The sequence below is a fragment of the Vipera berus genome (assembly GCF_964194415.1).
Source record: "Vipera berus genome assembly, chromosome: 4".
In the NCBI taxonomy this organism is placed as follows: domain Eukaryota; kingdom Metazoa; phylum Chordata; class Lepidosauria; order Squamata; family Viperidae; genus Vipera; species Vipera berus.
In genome coordinates this window covers 21,706,091-21,712,685 of record NC_138206.1, presented here as the reverse complement: position 1 = coordinate 21,712,685, position 6,595 = coordinate 21,706,091, and the positions used below count along the sequence as shown (strand labels likewise).

Below are 6,595 nucleotides of genomic sequence, written 5' to 3'. Positions count from 1 at the left end.
GTGCAAGAGCTTTGCAAATACAAGATATTTTGGTGATGGTATATCAGCTGCTCAGTGGTGGAAGGAAGGAAGGAAGGAAGGAAGGAAGGAAGGAAGGAAGGAAGGAAGGAAGGAAGGAAGGAGAAAGAAAGAAAGAAAAAAAGAAAGAAAGAAAGAAAGAAAGAAAGAAAGAAAGAAAGAAAGAAAGAAAGAAAGAAAGAAAGAAAGAAAGAAAGAAAGAAAGAAAGAAAGAAAGAAAGAAAGAAAGAAAGTTTAGCAGAGTGGCTGATAGAGCAAAAGAAGAACACAGATGAAAGACCTTGTGCACTGCAACCTTGTCCTTTAGGACAACCCATCAATTGCTATCATAGACTGCCTTAATCTGTTTATACTGACCAACCTCATTGTGCTAGTGTGGTAAAGGTAGGCAAAGGATCAGGGTGTTTTTTTTAATACAGTCACCCTTCCCTCCCAAGTCAAGAATGGCCAGAGACCACTTGGGTGTATTTTTTCAGTGCCCAAGCTATTTTTGAAAGTCATCAAAGGTGTGAGAAAAGTCTTGAAGAATGGTTTCTTTGAAAAGTGATGTCTCAACTGGAATTCCGTATGTTTCCTCCTGGCCTGTTTCCACCAGTTCCATCTTCATATTAGAAGTCTAGAAACCTTGCCTAAATAGGAGCCACATCCAGCTGGTAAAGCGCCATTCTGCCTCTCAGATTCTACTTACTAAGTATTGAGAAAATGAAATTAAGCAGCTTAAAAGACTGGCTCGTAATGTACAGCTTTAAGGTTGAGTAACACTAACTGCATACTAATAAAAGGGTTGCACACCCTTAAGATGATTATCATTGTTTTTTAAAATGTGTGTCTTGCTCCCCTCAGCTAAATATTTCTGATGACTGCTTTGGGAGCCAACTTCCCAAAGAAAATCCTTGGTGATCTTAGGTTAGGCCATACCTAGCATTTAGCAAGAAAGAGTTTTCTAGAGAAAAGAACTCTACATGTCTGCCCAATCCTGATAACCATGTAAGGATTGTTAATATGGATGAAACCTGATATTAAGATGACAAATTTCTAAGAAATTACAAAGTGCATACTCATATAGCTCAGTGAAGATAAATTCTTTAGATAATTAAAGAGATAATAAATTTTGCTCTTATATAGATAAACGAATTGCTATTTGTAATGACCTTGAGGAAGAGGGGAAGATATGCTGCCTAGGGAACAATCAGATAAGAGAGGGAGGAGCCTCCAGTGGCTTAACAGTCAGAAGAAGAAATTTAGAAAGAACCCATCCCTGGTTAAAAGTAGTGGCAAAAGATTTGTACCTTCAGACTTGCAGGAATCTGTTAATGTAGCCTTACAATAAAATAGAATTAGCTCATCTAGTCATGTTTCCTGTTTAGTTTACCTTGAAGTGTTGACACAATGCAACCAAGCCCCAATTGTTTTAGTGGAAGAGATTGGATTGCATTTTTTTCCATAGAAAAAAGGGATTGCTATTGAATCTCATCTTAACACTCCTATGTGAACCTGAGCTTATTTCAGTCTTTATGTTTTCCATGGCTTCAACCCACAGACTGTATAAAAGCAAACACAGGTTTGCTTTTATACCCAGGTTGCTGGTATGAGAAATAGCTAATGGTAGGTTTGTCTTTGCTGGGTTCTACTTACAGGCCCATCTTCGAAGTGACTGGTTTTAATTGTCCTCCCATCTATCTCATCCTGTTCACTCAAAAAGTATTTCCCAAAACCTTGTCTTTGCCTTGAATAGCTCTCCATCAAATTGGGAAAGGAGATTAAGGTTCCAATATTGTTCATCACAATAGAGAACATTAAATTCCAACTTGGGCAAAGAATTAAGAAAAACTGTACCTCTCTAATTTGGTGTCTTACAATTATGTTACTATACAATTCTCATAATTCCTAGCTAGCAGAATCATTGGGCACTGGAAAGCTGGAAAGCTGAAAAACTGTGCAAGTAAAGAGACAAAGTCATAAAGAAAGGCAGAGGGCAACAGCTCATACTTGCAAAAACTGGAAGGTGGTGTCAACTGGCAAGGAGTGAAATATATGGCTGGATTTGAAATAGCCTGAGTTGTCCTGTTAGATGACCTCAGCTGGGGTAAATATTGTGTGTATTCAGGAGACATTACACAAATAATGACAAAGCAGCAAAATATGGTCACCCCCTGTTGCCACTTCTTTAATGACCCTTTTCTCAAACACAAACTTTCCTAAGCCCATGTGACTAATGTTTGGGACCAGGAAACAATGTAGGGCTAAGGGAATGCTGTCAGTTGCAGCAATGATGCCCAAGTCACCTCCAAAGCACTTTTGTCCATATTCAGATCCAGTCCTGCACAGTTGTGCAAAACAGAACGAAAGAATTTACGTCCCCGGATTTGAAAACAATAATTCCATTCATTAATCCTAAATGTCAGGTGGCCACACCACAGTGCTGGTCAATATTCAGCTTGTAATCCACTGAAATAATAAGATCAATTTCTTTTTATACCAAGCTGACTATTCTTCACCCTATACAGTAAGCATTTTGATGGCCCAAGTGAAAAACATTGCATTGATCTAGATTAAATTTTATTTTGTTATTCTTAAACTGCTTTTCTAACCTACCACAATCATTTAGACTCTTTTTCCTGTCTTCTAAAATTAGTATGCCATCTAATTTATATAGTCTGCCCAAACTTATAATTTTAAACAGGATGAACAGCAGTATAAAATAGGGAGAGAAGAAAGAAAGAAAGAAAGAAAGAAAGAAAGAAAGAAAGAAAGAAAGAAAGAAAGAAAGAAAGAAAGAAAGAAAGAAGGAAGGAAGGAAGGAAGGAAGGAAGGAAGGAAGGAAGGAAGAAAGAAAGAAAGAAAGAAAGAAAGAAAGAAAGAAAGAAAGAAAGAAAGAAAGAAAGAAAGAAAAGAAAGAAAAGAAAGAAAAAGAAAGAAAGAAAGAAAGAAAGAAAGAAAGAAAGAAAGAAAGAAAGAAAGAAAGAAAGAAAGAAAGAAAGAAAGAAAGAAAGAAAGAAAGAGGGAGGGAGGGAGGGAGATCAGATTTACTCTGATTTATTTATCCAAATGAAAGTACCCCTTTGTTACACTATTTTTAAAGAATCTATATGTTACCAAAAACACTGCGGAAAGAATATTGCCAAACACTGTAACAGAAAATTGTGGCTGACAAGATGAAAACAGTAAGAATACTCAAGTTGGAGGTTGACAGTAGTCATTGAAATTTCTTTCAGTGTGCTCCCTATCCTGAGAGAGAGAGGGAAAGAGAGAAAGAGAATAGGAACAAATAAACAACTGAAAAATGGGCCAACCCTTGAGCATATTTCTGCAAAAGCAAATTTTCACCAATGGATAGTAAGCAACTTATCCATCATTGCAAATAAAAATACAGTATATTAAAATGATTTTTTTTAACAATTTTAATGTGATATTATGTAAACCTAAGCTCCAATAAACTCCACTGAATCCACGTTCTACATCTAAAGCATTTTAGGAGACTAAGTACTGTAGTTAAAGACATAAACACACCAATGACATAAATAGGAGCTATTTGAATATATCATGTATGGCAAGTATAGACTCTCTTTGGGGAAAAAAACAATGAGACAGAAATATAAATGAATAAACAAAATATAAAGCCATAGGACAACAAAGCATCAAAGTGTGCTTTTGGGGGGGAGAATGTCAGCAGATGCCACTAAATATAGATTTTCATCTCATTTGTATGTGTATATTAATTTTATTGAGATTATCATAATATAAAATACAAGTGAAAATAAAGATAGTAGGGAAGTGCAAAGTGCAAAGAAGGGAATAGAAAGGTGTGGGATAATAGAGAAAAAAGAAAAGAAAGTATTGACTTCCATCTTTTTTCAGCACAGTAAAATACAAAATTGAATTACAGCCTCAACTTTACATTCTTAGTAAATATTAGCCATTTCTGTAATGTTTTCATGCTTCTGTTGCTCTGGGGAGAAGCCTTAGTCAATTCTGCTGTAATATAAATATCCAATTTTGATTAATCAAATAGATGTCACCAAATCTTTCCAAGGTAATCTGCTTACAGAATAAAGGACTATCCAATGGGTGTTTAGAGAAGATCAGATGTCTCAGCTTACATTAAAGTGCCAGGCAAAGCGGGGAGGGGGGGGAAACCATGAAGAATTCAAAGGGAAGGGCCATGTGGCTTATGTGTAAAGCAACCCAGTCTGGAAAGAATCTGAAGGGGTGTGGTGGCCAAAGGGAGGGGGGGCAGGAAAATTCTATCTCCAGCATTTTTATAATTTTGCTCCAAGGCAAATTGTTTGTGAAAACGTCCCTTTTGATTTCATTATCCAAATAATTCCAGCTTGAATTGGAACTCAGCTATTAATCTGATAATGACATGGCTGAGACGAAGGTATTCTTTGCCGATTGATCTCAAGTGACTTACAAAGCTTTACTCTACTTCTCTGTCTGCATTCCATTTGAACTGGGAGTTTTGTCAGCATTTCACACACTCACTCGCACACAGCCCCCCTGAAATGTAAGTATTAAGATGATTACAATGTACCTGGAAATATCCTTTAATTTTAATTTTCTTCTATTTTATTTTTAGCTTCAAAGCTTTTCCAGGAATGAACACCTGCCTTTCGCAGCTTTAGAAGAAATTGTCAAGTACCAAAGATTCTTTGTTGCCCAAGTCCACTGAAAAAGGACATTATGGGAACATGCAAGTCATGTTTTCACTCCTGATCAAAGTAAAGGGATACAGTATCTGTAAATTTGGGTCTGACTTTGTCACCCTTGCAATATTGAGATTATCCTAAGAAAAACATTCCTTTGATCAAACTCAGATCACTAGCATCATGTAGTCCCTTTTTTCCAGGGATTTAAATTTCCCCACCTAGCAAACATACATGCCTGAAGATGGTGAATAGATAGGACAGGGCCTTTACAGTTATAGTGCCCCTTCTATATTGTGTGTCTTCTTGTCTTCCTCTATGTCAGTGGTTTTCAACCATGCCAACTTTATCTTCAACTCCCAGAATTCCCCAGCCAACATGGCTGACTGGGGAATTCTGGGAACTGAATTTCCACATATCTTAAAGTTGCCAATGTTGGGAAACACTGCTCTATATAGATGTTTTTGTCTTTATTACTCTTATTGATGTAACATTTTGGTTATTATTCACCACATAGGGCAAGAAGAAAGGATATAAAATATTTATGTTACTATCCTGTAATCGCTAATTTATTTTTGAGTAGCTATGCATAGTGTTCCACTTTTAAATACATAAAATAAAGCACTCTTTATTTAGCTTTTCAGCCAAGCTACATACTCAGCATATTTGTGCAACTAGCTACTGTTGGACTGTTCCACTTCATTTAACCTTTGTTAAATTTCACTGCTTTCCATTTAGATTTGAAATAAAAAAATATCCTTATTAAAATGGCGGATTGTGGAGACGTCTATTGTATAAGAAGTTCAGTGATATTGAAGACCATTCAACTTTTTACCCAGTCAGTTTTATCAATGATCTACCATTTGAATTATAAGTAACTATTAAACATTGTTTAAAAAATTAAAACAATGAAATGATTCATGTTAGAAAATAAAGCCAATATTCAGGTTCAGACATTCTGAAAATCGTTAACAAGATAAAATTATTCTGCTTGTCAAATAAAGAATAAGAGATGCGATGAGCCACAACTCTTTTTTTTAAGCCTAAATCCTCTTGAGCAATGAGTTGGCATTGATTGACAGAACAATGTACTTGTCCATTTACTCCATGGTTTGACACACAAGTCCTGCAATTGATAGTGACGCGATAAATTTAAAAGGAGAGAAGAATATTATTCTACTAGAGGAAAAACATCAGACTAAATGTTATTTTGTATGCATTAAGTAGACTTATATGAGACATCCCAAATTAGCAAAAGGAAGCATATTGGATGCAGTGATGATACATTATCTTATAATTTGGTATGCCAGCAGAATACAGAATGAAATTCTAATAGATTCAGTAGAACTGTTTTTCTTACCCTGGTACCACTTGGATGGATTCAATTCTCAAGTCCTTAGCCAGCATGGTTTATTAGTCTTAGGGGATAACAAAGAAATGAAAACCCATAATTCAGCATTTTTTTCAGTATTTAATGTTGATATCACCCATAGATTTAATGAGGTCACCCAGAGCAATTGTTTTCCATCACATCATTATGTTCATCATATTCTAGAATACTGTCATCCTTTTAGTAGCTCCACATTCATCCTGACGTGTTCTCCCCAAATAATCTCAGGTCACAACAAAATTAATTTTAATTTCTCTGACTTCCATTATTGATCAGAATTAGCAACTCTGATCATTGCTTCAAAATGGATTAGGGTTTTTCGGTTTTTGAGTTGTTTATTAATAATTAGGATAAAGCTTTAATTTAACTGACTCTAACTATAAACAGCTTTGAATTCTCTTAGCAAATAAATGGCCTAGGAATGAAATGTCATAAATTATAATCCCACGAGAATCAGTATTTTCAAAGAAGTTCTGTATTCACATTTTAAACTCACACTTTGCTGCAGTAGGAGAAATCTTGAGGAACTAAATGAATTGAA

At 35.5% G+C, this 6,595-nt stretch overlaps 1 long non-coding RNA gene across 1 annotated transcript; it reads right to left on the bottom strand.

Moving 5' to 3' along the window:
- Positions 1 to 3,552: 3,552 nt before the first annotated feature.
- On the bottom strand, positions 3,553 to 6,391 carry LOC308667396. The gene is made up of 3 exons (XR_014026276.1): positions 6,025 to 6,391; positions 4,433 to 4,518; positions 3,553 to 3,990 (listed from the first exon to the last, which is right to left on the bottom strand). It is a non-coding gene; the product is annotated as an uncharacterized lncRNA (long non-coding RNA).
- Between the last annotated feature and the right edge of the window lie 204 nt (positions 6,392 to 6,595).